We start from the raw sequence: 13,404 nt of genomic DNA, 5'->3' as shown, positions 1-13,404 counted from the left end.
TAGATGTTTAAGAGCTCATTTGTACACTAATTCTTATACCTGAATCTTTTCCTAGTGTAGTTTTTTCGTGTTTATTATAAATCTGAAAACTATTTGCTCTATCAAGTCAGGTTTTCAAGATATATAAAAAAAAATATTTTTAATACCCTTTTACTGGATAAAGTTGGATAAACACATCACAGAGAGATGTTTAAGAGCTCATTTGCACACTAATTCTTATACCTGAATCTTTTTTTAATGTATTTTTTCGTGCTTATTATATCTCTTAAAATTGTTCTGCTCTATTTGCTCTGAAAACTACAGATTTCAAGATACCGACCGGAACATATTTTTAATCCTCTTTCGTTGGATTAAAATATATAAGAATAAATAGTTAATATCAGATATCTTAATAACGGTGGGCGATATTTCAGTCAGATATTTCAAACAGTTTGCCAATTTTCATTCAGCATGCCTCAATTGTCTTAATACATGTGCTGGATACTAAGATATCCACCGAAGCTTTTTTGTTAACTAGAGTATTTAGCCCGTTTATTGGGCTAAATAAAGAGTGTTTTGCCCATTTAATGTTTTTTTTTCTCTCTCGTTCCATGTAACTATTTAGTGCAAAATAATTGTTAAGACGTGAATAGTTTCGCATCAACACTAGATAATTTGTAAATTTTTGTGATAAATATAATAAATTTCACGATGTATTATTCAGTTAACATTTACCTTCAACATTTCAGCATCAGCAGCCTCAATTAACACTTTTGGTGCCGTCCAAACCATTTTATACCCAATCTTTTCCTCTTTAGGATGCTTTTGAACTGTCAGCGCTTCCCCTTTAGCCCCGCTTATAAATACCGGAACTCTTCCCTCCTTCTCAATGGCAGTGTAACGTGGGGCAATTGGTTCAACTACCTGAAAAGATAAAACTGAATTTCAACTAGGTTTCTATTTGCAATAAATATATACAGGGCAATTGTTAATTAAACGAAACACAGCCAAGAAATGAAGTAGGGTTAATCCTAATGAAGTATAATATTAAGTTTATATGCTTATATAATTTGGGCTATATATTTGCACATTAAAGGAGGGAGGGGTAAGGTAAGGTATTTGAACAGCGCCCATGACCTAACCTAACACCCACTCCCCTAATGTGCAAATATATAGCTCAAACTATACATTTCCAATGCATTCTGTCTAAGTCCAATGCATTGAATCACCCATAACTCGGCTACTAAACCATATTTCTTATATCTAACATAAGATTAATTATTTAGTGTTTTTCGTTTAATTAACAAGTATCATATACAGAAAAACGACTGGAAAAGACAACAAAAAACGAAAAAGTCGCCATCTTATTGACGCCAAAAACTGTATACGCAAAATGACATTTTCAGTTATATGCACTGTATAGAAAATGGTGCAATTTAATTTTCAATAGGTTGTTAAAATTAATATTTTGGTTGCTCTGCGATCGGACTAAAATATCTATATATATTTTATTTGTCACTAGTAAGTGCTAATAAATCTACAGATAAAACATTATTTTGTATTCTTTTAAACTGTGTTTTATTCGAAGTCAACCCGCTGTATTGACAGAGCAGCAATTTAAAGTCTGAATGGTTTGCCAAAATTCTATTCTGATTACTGAACGACCTGACTAAAATATTTTTAATCATTGTAATAAAAAGGAACGAAACATAGGGGTTGTTTCAAAAATATTGATTTCTCTTCCCTTTTTTGGGGACAAGTTTTATGCATAAAAATCATTTGTAAGCTTATTTTATTTTAAAAGGGATATTTTTAACAGCAAAAAAAAAAAACTAACTAAAATTAGGATTTTTTAATTTTGTATGTAGTCAAATTTAACGAAAACAAAGCATTGAAAGTGCAATAGCTTCAGACTCAAAGGGTCTTTCAAGATTTATATTTGACTACCTTACCACAATATTAATATATTTAGAGTAATAGTACTCAGCATGAAGAAAGCAACCTCATATTTTTTTGGTCCATTTTTCTTACATTTTTTTAGCTTTCTTTAATAACGGGTAAACGTCTAGCAGCATAAAATTTTAATTAAGATTACGATTATCTGATGTACTATTTAGTACCATTAATCATAAACACTATATTGAAAGCACCGAAATTTCAGATCCAGAATATGTCTAAATTTACATAAACTGTATTGTCCGTGCTGTAATTCATATCTCAAAGGGCTATCCAAAAGTAGAAAAAGTTTTCCTCTGTAACCGCCAAGAGCGGGTCTTAGTGCGCTTTCAACTGCATAATGAATTTACTTTCTTATACGTTGTTTATTTTTAATTCTAAAACATACTTTTTCGATACCCCTCGTAATAAACTCTTAGAAGTTTTGGAATTGTTAATAATACTTTGTTACAATAATAATAATATGAATGTCATAGCAATCAAAGAATGAAGTATTCAAGATTCAAGTGTCTCTCTGATATGCTAACGAAATCATATCCGAGCAACGTATCTTACACTTCAACAAAACATTATATAGAACACCCTGACAGTCAGTGGCCGATCCCGGCCCCCCCCCCTAACGTAGTCTAAAGTAGTGTAATTTACTTAATTAAAGAAAGTTTACGTTAATTAAACTTGCTCCTAATGCAAGTTTATCGGATCAACATATTTTGCACCCCCTCCCCTAACAGAAATCCTGGATCCGGCCTTGCTGACTGTCAATGAGGGCGATCCAGGATATTTAGAATCTATGACCTTTTTAAAAAGAAAAATACTAAACTTTCGGATTCTCAATAGTTCTTAGAAATTCTCTACATTGGCACTAGACTTGCTCCATTTCAACAAACAGATTATTCAACTGCGGACAAGCGGAAAAATTATTTGTATGCACTTACCTGCTGATTAATGGCCCAAATTTTGTCCAAGCCCATGTTGACTAAAGATAGTGATTATCATTGAGCAATAATAAAATTTTGAAGTCCTTCCACAGTCATTCCTCTTTGAAGCACTCCGCGAACAGTAGGCATTCTTGGATTTTAAATTGGAATTAATAGGTACCAAAAATACGATTCTAACGCACTTCTTAGGGCCATAATGACAGAAAGGTTGAAATGGCTAGGACACATTTTGCGGATTAAGGATGACGTATTGTCAAACATCCTCCATTTCGGCCAAATCTAGGGTCAAACAAAAAGCTGGTCATCCCTGAATGGGGTGGAAGAAGGTCGTAAGAAAGGAATTCAAGGAAATTGGAACTTCTTGGGAGGATGTAAAGAGTGAAGTTTTGAATAGATTGGGATGGAGAAGGAGCGCGCGTAATCCTGTTGGCCTCGGCAGCATGGTGCAATAGTGAGTTGTTAGTCGTAGAAGTACATTTTAAATTCATTTATCTCTTTCCCAGTCTCCACTGTTCCATCCCGGATTTTATTTGAGCGGCCTGTGTTCTAAAAATTAACCTATGACGGACTGCTTCATAATTAAACAAAATAAAAACAAAAGAATTTTTCAGAATCTTCTGAATTCCAGAAAATAAAAAAACCTTCCTACTTCAAAATGATTTTCAATTGGATCCACATAAACCTAGACCTTCAATTGAAATCAAAATTGTATTATTATTTATTACCATATTTATGTTATTCTATACTATATTATAATTGTTATACTATATTGTAATTGTTTATTAATATTTATATATATATATATATATAATATTTCATTACTATATTATTATTAAGTGCTTAATTTAATATTAAATTAAGGTTATTTTGAACTTTTCTAGTTCTGATAGGTCACACTATTAATCGTACTAGTTGTTATTAGTTCCTGATGAATCCATCTTAAATAGCCGCAGGCTCATCTCTGCTCAGTTTTCCATAATAAAATTTTTATTATAAGCCAAACAAGGCCATACAACACAATATCCAATAATACGCATTACAATATAAATAAAACAAATATCAATATCCCCCGACAAATGAGCTTAAAACAACATGCTTTCCTCAACATTTCATTAATATCCATTTAATAGTCGTCTGCAGGATTCCTGGGAACTTGAGAGTATAATCATAAAAATTACTTCTGAAATGAAAAAGTAGCTGGCCCTCTATAAAAACTCCACTTCTTCAAGGGGCCACTCCATTTCAAGAACTCCACTTCAAGTGGGGCCACGTCCCTCACTTCTAAATTACATCTGAGACAAGAGTAATTGGTATTTGGGGATAGCCCTTTCCTTTTGAAACCTTTATTCTATTTTATACTTCATTCAAATATAAAATCAAAACACTAACGATTCGGTCGGCAAGTCAAATTTATATAAAATTTCAAAGCGAAAACCCCTTTCGCATATGCATAAGACTTCAGTGTCTTTGATATTACTTCCGGGATTAAAATCTGTAATTCAAGAATTGTCAATGCTACTGATAATATGGAGCCAAGTATGTTAGATTTCAGAAATCTGAAGAGCCAAGTCTTCAGATTTCGCATGTCAGAGCTACTAGGCGACGTTCTTGCAAGTTGTGTCGCTCAGAAGTGAATAGAAGAGTACCTGGGCCCAGCATTCTTCTTTCAAAAAATCTTTTTTCGATAGACAATTCATTCAAATATAAAATCAAGACTCAAACGTTTCGGTTCGTAAGTCAAATCTAAAATAAAATTTTAAATCAAAAACCTTTTTAGTATAGGCATAAAACTTCAATGTTTCCGATTTTCTTACTGCCCGGGCTGAAATCTGGAATTCAAGAATTTCATTTCAAGACTTGTCCATTATACTGATCATATAGATCTGAGTATGTTCTTCAGAGCTACTAGGCAACATCCTTGCTTTGTCTGGTCCCTCAATAGTTAATAGAAGATCGGTTCGAATAGTTTTGATTTTCGAGATTTAACCACCCTAACCATCTTTCAGATGATGTTGTATATTTTGAAAGGCTTGCACAATTCAAGAGCTCATTAGCCAGCAGTGATTTTCACCAGTAGGAATTAGAGGATCCAAGTTCTAGTGTGAGGCTGAAAATGCTAAGTTATAAGAACATGTAGACTTTAGGCAGGTTCTTACTTACCGTATTAAGTAAGGCTTCCTTCACTGGGCCCTAATAATGCCTTATGATCTTAGCAAACACAACAACTTATCACAATACCTCCAAAATGTGGCTTCAATGTTAAGACTAAATTTTCGCAATTCAATGTCCACATTGTTCCTTTGATAGCGGAAGTAGAAATATTTTGATTTTAATTATTATGGGCTGATTCATCAAAACTGAGTCAAGATCCATGCCACAAATCCCATTGCCTCCATAACAAAATACCAATTCTTGGACAGAATTGAGAGACTTAAGAAGCCAATTCTTGGGCTGACTCATAAAAACTGAAAAACATAAAAAAACTCATACAAACCCAGCTGTAGTTCTGAAATATGAAGTGTTGATTTGTGTTTGTTGCATTAGTATTAGTTACTCCAAGTGTTTTATTGTATCTTTGTATTATGCAAGAGAAGCAAAATCTTTCTTTGCTGTGGTAGTAATAAATCTAACAATTTAGCCACTCATCTCAAACATATGATAGTCCTACTCCACCTAATACAGCTTCTGTTTAATACAGCCAAGATCTTTTCTGTTTCTACCGTGGCATCCCCAAATAAGCTGCATTTGCTAACTAGTCAAATACTCAGAGCTTTAAGTCAGTACCACATTATTCACGTGTGCCCCCAAAGCTATGAGCTACATAATGTAGTGTAGGTAGCAGTATATCAGTCTACGAGGTCAGAGTGCAAGATCAAAGTGAGCGACGGGGCAAAAAGGAAAAAGGGGAAGTTCAGTCAAAAAGGGATTAACACATACTAGGGAAAGATATATATTAGAATATTGAAAAACATTGTAAAGAAATAAAAAAAACAAATAAAACTAACCATCGATTAATTTGTCCTTTACTAATGTATACAGGCTTTCTCATACGCAAAAATTTGTTTTTAAAAAACTTACAAATAGATATATACTATGTTTATCACAAAAATGAGAAAAAAAAATCTAAGTAAGCGACAGAATGAAGAATGAAAAGCGAGAAAATAAGTCATACGACAGCAAAATACATGGTTAATAAAGAATATTAGACTATTAAATAAAATCAGAGGCAGTTTTATGGGGAAAAAAAGGGCGTTTGCCCCCCGTGTAGACATTCTAAGGGCTCAAAATTTCCAATAAACAATCTAACGGTTATAATATTTTGTAATTTTTGAAATTTCGTTTTTATAAAAATAAAGAAGAGGGCGCAATTAGTAAATTATACATTATTACTGAATTGACAAAATAAATTAAAAATAAAAACAATTAAATAAAAACACTTAACATTTACCATCAACATTTCAGCATCAGCAGCCTCAATTAACACTTTTGGTGCCGTCCAAACCATTTTATACCCAATCTTTTCATCTTTAGGATGAAAAGATTCTTAGAAACTCCTCTTCGAAGCACTCCGCGAACAGTAGGCATTCTTGGATCATCCCTTGAAAAAAAAACAACAGATTATCGATTTTAAATTGGAATTAATAGGTACCAAAAATACGATTCTAACGCACTTCTTAGGGTTATAATGACAGAAAGGTTGAAATGGCTAGAACACATTTTGCGGATTAAGGATGACAGATTGTCAAACATCCTCCATTTCGGCCAAATCTAGGGTTAAAAAAAAGCTGTTCATCCCTGAATGGGGTGGAACAAGGTCGTAAGAAAGGAATTCAAGGAAATTAGAACTTCTTGGGAGGATGTAAAGAGGGAAGCTTTGAATAGATTGGGATGGAGAAGGAGCGCGCGTAGTCCTGTTGGCCTCAGGCAGCATGGTGCAATAGTGAGTTGTTAGTCGTACTAGTAGATTTTAAAGTCATTTATCTCTTTCCCAGTCTCCACTGTTCCATCCGGGATTTTATTTGAGCGGCCTGTGTTCTAAAAATTAAACTATGACGGACTGCTTCATATTTAAACAAAATAAAACAAAAGAATTTTTCAGTATCTTCTGAATTCCAGAAAATAAAAAAACCTACCTGCTTCCAAATGATTTTCAATTGGATCCACATAAACCTAGACCTTCAATTGAAATCAAAATTGTATTATTATTTATTACCATATTTATGTTATTCTATACTATATTATAATTGTTATACTATATTGTAATTGTTTATTAATATTTATATATATATATATATATATATATATATATATATATATATATATATATATATATATATATATATATAATATTTCATTACTATATTATTATTAAGTGCTTAATTTAATATTAAATTAAGGTTATTTTGAACTTTTCTAGTTCTGATAGATCACACTATTAATCGTACTAGTAGTTATTAGTTCCTGATGAATCCATCTTAAATAGCCGAAGGTTCATCTCTTCTCAGTTTTCCATAATAAATTTTTTATTATAAGCCAAACAAGGCCATACAACACAATATCCAATAATACGCATTACAATATAAATAACAAAAATATCAATATCCCCCCACATCTCCAAAAAAATGAGCTTAAAACAACATATTTTCCACAACATTTCATTAATATCCATTTCATAGTCGTCTGCAGGATTCCTGGGACCTTGAGAGTATAATCATAAAAATTACTTCTGAAATGAGAAAGTAGCTGGCCCTCTATAAACACTCCACTTCTCCAAGGGGCCACTCTATTTCAAGAACTCCATTTCAAGTGGAGCCACGTCCCTCACTTCTAAATTATATCTGAGACAAGAGTAATTGGCATTTGGGGATAGCCCTTTCCTTTTGAAACCTTTATTATATTTTATAATTAATTTAAATATAAAATCAAAACACAAACGATTCGGTCTGTAAGTCAATTTTATATAAAATTTCAAAGCGAAAACCTCTTTAGCATATGCATAAAACTTCAGTGTCTTTGTTATTACTTCCTTGATTCAAATCTGGAATTAAAGAATTGTCAATGATACTGATAAGATGGAGCCACGAATGTTCTTTAGATTTTGCATGTCAGAGCTACTAGGCGACGATCTTCCACGTTGTGTCACTCAGAAGTGAATAGACGAGTACCTGAGCCCAGCATTCTTCTTTCAAAAATTCTTTTTTCGATAGACAAATCATTCAAATATAAAATCAAGACCCAGACGATTCGGTCGGTAAGCTAAATTTATATAAAATTTCAAAGGGAAAACCTCTTTCGCATATGCATAAGACTTCAGTGTCTCTGATATTACTTCCTGGATTCAAATCTGGATTTCAAGAATTGTCAATGATACTGATAATATGGAGCCAAGTATGTTCTTCAGATTTCGCATGTCAGAGCTACTAGGCGACGATCTTCCAAGTTGTGTCACTCAGAAGTGAATAGAAGAGTACCTGGGACCAGCATTCTTCTTTCAAAAATCCTTTTTTCAATAGACAATTCATTCAAATATAAAATCAAGACACAGACGATTCGGTCGGTAAGTCAAATTTATATAAAATTTCAAAGCGAAAACCCCTTTCGCATATGCATAAAACTTCAATGTCTTTGATATTACTTCCTGGATTCAAATCTGGAATTCAAGGATTGTCCATCATACTGATAATATGGAGCCAAGTATGTTCTTCAGATTTCGCATGTCAGAGCTACTAGGCGACGTTCTTCCAAGTTGTGTCGCTCAGAAGTGAATAGAAGAGTACCTGGGACCAGCATTCTTCTTTCAAAAATCCTTTTTTCAATAGACAATTCATTTAAATATAAAATCAAGACACAGACGATTCGGTCGTTAAGTCAAATTTATAAAAAATTTCAAAACGAAAACCCCTTTCGCATATGTATAAAACTTCAATGTCTTTGATATTACTTCCTGGATTCAAATCTGGAATTCAAGGAATGTCCATCATACTGATAATATGGAGCCAAGTATGTTCTTTAGATTTTGCATGTCAGAGCTACTAGGCGACGTTCTTGCAAGTTGTGTCGCTCAGAAGTGAATAGAAGAGTACCTGGGACCAGCATTCTTCTTTCAAAAATCCTTTTTTCAATAGACAATTCATTTAAATATAAAATCAAGACACAGACGATTCGGTCGGTAATTCAAATTTATAGAAAATTTCATAGAGAAAACACCTTTCGCATATGCATAGAACTACAATGTCTCTGATATTACGTACTGGATTCAAATCTGTAATTCAAGGAATGTCCATCATACTGATAATATGGAGCCAAGTATGTTCTTCAGATTTCGCATGTCAGAGCTACTAGGCGACGTTCTTGCAAGTTGTGTCGCTCAGAAGTGAATAGAAGAGTACCTGGGACCAGCATTCTTCTTTCAAAAATTCTTTTTTCGATATAAAATTCATTCAAATATAAAATCAAGACTCAAACATTTCGGTTTGTAAGTCAAATCTAAAATAAAATTTCAAATCAAAAACCTTTTTAGTATAGGCATAAAACTTCAATGTCTCCGATTTTCTTACTTTCCGGATTCAAATCTGGAATTCAAGAATTTAATTTCAAGACTTGTCCATTATACTGATAATATAGATCTGAGTATGTTCTTCAGAGCTACTAGGCAACATCCTTGCTTTGTCGGGTCCCTCAATAGTTAATAGAAGATCGGTTCGAATAGTTATGATTTTCGAGATTTAACCGCCCTAACCATCTTTCAAATGATGTCGTATATTTTGAAAGCCTTGCACAATTCAAGAGCTCATTAGCCAGCAGTGATTTTCACCAGTATGAATTAGAAGATCCCAGCTCTAGTATGAGGCTGAAAATGCTAAGTTATAAGAACATGTAGACTTTAGGCAGGTTCTTACTTACCGTATTAAGTGAGGCTTCCTTCACCGGGCCCTAAGACTGCCTTATGATCTTAGCAAACACAACGACTTATCACGATACCTCCAAAATGTGGCTTCAATGTTAAGAATAAATTTTCGCAATTCTATGTCCACAGTGTTCCTTTGATAGCGGAAGTACAAATATTTTGATTTTGATTACTATTGGCTGATTCATCAAAACGGAGTCAAGATCCATGCCACAAATCCCATTACCTCCATAACAAAATACCAATTCTTGGACAGAATTGAGAGACTTAAGAAGCCAATTCTTGGGCTGACTCATAAAAACTGAAAAACATAAAAAACTCATACAAACCCAGCTCTAGTTCTGAAGTATGAAGTGTTGATTTGTGTTTGTTGCATTGGTATTAGTTACTCCACGTGTTTTATTGTATCTTTGTATTATGCACGAGAAGAAAAATCTTTCTTTGCTGTGGTAGTAATAAATCTAACAATTAAGCCAGTCATCTCAAACATATGATAGTCCTACTCCACCTAATACAGCTTCTGTTTAATGCAGCCAAGATCTTTTCAGTTTCTACCGTGGCAACCCCAAATAAGCTGCATTTGCTAACTAGTCAAAGACTCAGAGCTTTAAGTCAGTACCACATTATTCACGTGTCTATTTACTGAAAGCTGTGCACAATTCAAGAGCTCATTGCCCATTAATGATATTTACCAGTATGAATATGAGGACCCCAGCTTTAATTTTGAAATATCAAGTATTGATTTTTGTTTTTTGTAGTAGTATTTGATTTTATTAGTTGCTGCAGGTGTCTCATTTTATTTTTGTATAATCAGCAACCAACAAAAGCCTCTATGTTTTGTTAATAACAATAAACGACTTTGATAGTCCTGCTCCTTGTAAAACAGGTTTTATTTGATCCTATCCGCTTCGACCGTAACATCCACAAATAAGCTGCATTTGCTAACCTATCTCCCAGGAGGCTTACAAACTTAAGCCAGTGCTGCATCTTTTACGTCCACTGTAGACTGTAGCGTCTTCTTTTTCCAAACATGATACACATCTGATACCGCGCGGATCGTCCCTGGCAATATACGTCATAACCTTAGTTCAATTTCCATAATTTCCTCGTGATGTGTAGATCGGAAACATTTGTCATGCGCGTGCGTGATGGCGGAGTATGAATCTTGTATGGTTTTAAATCTGTTTCACATTTTTTTTAACGGGGAGTATAGCCTTTGTCGGTACTGTATATTCTGTCTACTGAATCACAGTAAATCACAGTAGAATCACAGTAAATCAAAGTAAATCAGTAAAATCACAGTAAATTACTACTTAATCGAAGCGAAAATAATTCACCATTTATAACCGAATTATGTATCAATAAATTGAGACCAGTTAATTTATAAAGAATTGCAGCTGTACTGATTCCAACTATACTGCCGGGTCGTGCCCCCAAAGCTATGAGCTACATAATGTAGTGTAGTTAGTAGTATATCAGTCTACAAGGTCAGAGTACAAAATCAAAGTGAGCGACGGGGCAAAAAGGAAACAGGGGAAGTTCAGTCAAAAATGGATTAACACATACTAGGAAAAGATATATATTAGAATATTGAAAAACATTGTAAAGAGATAAAAAAAAAACAAATGAAACTAACCATCGATCAAAGTATACAGTATTTCTAATAAACAAAAATTTTTTTTTAAAAAAACTTACAAATAGATATATAATATGTTGATAAAAAAAATGAGAGAAAAAAATCTAAGTAAGCGACAGAATGAAGAATGAAAAGCGAGAAAATAAGTCATACGACAGCAAAATACATGGCTAATAAAGAATATTAGACTATTAAATAAAATCAGAGGCAGTTTTATGGGGGAAAAAAGGGCGTTTGTCCCCCGTGTAGACATTCTAAGGGCTCAAAATTTCCAATAAACAATCTAACGGTTATAATATTTTGTAATTTTTGAAATTTCATTTTTATAAAAATAAAGTAGAGGGCGCAATTAGTAAATTATACATTATTAATGAATTGACAAAATAAATTAAAAATAAAAACAATTAAACAATATTAATTAAATAATTAATTCAAAATAATTAATAATATTTAAGTAATTTAAAAAACAATGAACTAAAAAATAAATTATTAATTAATTAGTAAACTGAAAATAATTTTACTAATAAATGATTATTATTTTTTAATTTGCCCTGAAATTGTTGTGGGAGACAAGAGGGGGAGATAATCCAGATTTTACCCCGAGCGCAAGAGAGGCAAAAACCGTTAGTGAATAAAACATTCTGTTTAAGGAAATGCAAATTGAAAAGAAATAAATAACTATCCATCAACATGTTCTTTGCTAACGCATACAAGCTTTCCCTTAGAAAAAAGCATGTTTGCCAAACACCCAAAAATAAATATAACTTCAGTAAAGATTACTCTGATCAAAAACACGAGAGGAAAAAAACCAGAGTAACTGAGGAATGCTTAGGACTAACCATCCATAAAACAGCACACTACAAAGCATAATAAACTATATTATTTTATTTTTCAATAAACCTATATTGAAAAAAAAATATTCTGTTTAAAGAAATATAATTAAAAAGAAGAAACTAACCATCCATCAACATATCCTTCGTTGACAAACCTTGTAAGCTTTCTCTTCGATAGAACTGTATTATTCATACACAATCGGGCGTAGTCGTGAATATAAGGCTTTCTTATGCCCAAAGCATCACAAAGCCAGTAGTACTGGTCATTTCTATCATGGTATTCTGTTGTTCTCAGAGCATGTGTGACTCCCTCTTCGGAATCAACGATGGGACATGCGAAATCATAAGTAGGGTAGGCCCTGTAAAAGACGAAAAATTAAACCAACTGCCTCCATTCTTCTGTTACGTTATGCTTGTGTTATAGTTATATTATAGTTCTTAACTTAGGACACATGAGGAACGAGATAACTGTTTTTGTTCGGTTTCTTCATTTGACAGCGCAAAACTAGCAATAGCTTAAACCATAGCCGTGGTCAAAACTGAACTACGCGAAGCAGGGTAGAGAGAGGGTCAATAGCATAATTGAAGCTATGTAACTGAGATTTGGCTAGAAAAGGCGTTGAATTTTATCTAATCAGGTAATTTCTATTCGATTATAAAGTCTAAACTTTAAGAGATACTTAAATGAGGCTGAAATGAAATCGTCAAAATGCCTGTTTTAAAAGCAATGAAGAGCATTTCTTGTCTTCTCTTTTTCAAAAGGGCTTCAAGGGAGTATCCCTGGTCAAAGAGCCTCGCAGTGGTTGATGATGTATGCGCTTTTACTCTTCGCTATTGTTCCTGCATTGTTTATGGATAAATATCTATCTGTTTCAATGCTGGTCAGTATTTGACATTAGAAGTTATTAGTCCTATGTTGAGAAGACGTATTCCTATGGTATTCATTATGGCTGGGAGCACTAATTTTACAAAGAAAGGAATTGATTCTACCGACATCTTTTAAGTTTGTCTATTTCAACTGGGTATGTTTTATTTTATTATTTTTGTCTTTTTTTTACAATTTTCTTGGCTCTCTCAAGAATGAAGATATAATTCTACTTGTAATTCCCTCATTTTATTTCTGTGATGTGTTTATTGTACCTTTACTTGAATGTT

At 33.1% G+C, this 13,404-nt stretch overlaps 1 pseudogene across 1 annotated transcript in view; it reads right to left on the bottom strand.

The window, feature by feature from the left end:
- LOC148938549 (bifunctional glutamate/proline--tRNA ligase-like) overlaps nucleotides 1-12,608 on the bottom strand; it is a 57,961-nt pseudogene extending 45,353 nt beyond the window's left edge. Inside the window, exons 1-3 of the transcript XR_016143674.1 lie at nucleotides 12,370-12,608; nucleotides 2,867-3,010; nucleotides 715-899 (exon numbers count right to left, since the gene is read on the bottom strand). The product of XR_016143674.1 is annotated as a bifunctional glutamate/proline--tRNA ligase-like (transcript). The remainder of the gene's footprint in view (nucleotides 1-714; nucleotides 900-2,866; nucleotides 3,011-12,369) is intronic.
- Nucleotides 12,609-13,404: the final 796 nt, after the last annotated feature.

This window comes from Artemia sp. Qi Xiang Cuo, unplaced genomic scaffold, assembly GCF_049724085.1.
Source record: "Artemia sp. Qi Xiang Cuo unplaced genomic scaffold, ASM4972408v1 HiC_scaffold_3142, whole genome shotgun sequence".
NCBI classification, from domain to species: Eukaryota; Metazoa; Arthropoda; class Branchiopoda; order Anostraca; family Artemiidae; genus Artemia; species Artemia sp. Qi Xiang Cuo.
This window is presented reverse-complemented; position numbering and strand designations above follow the sequence as displayed.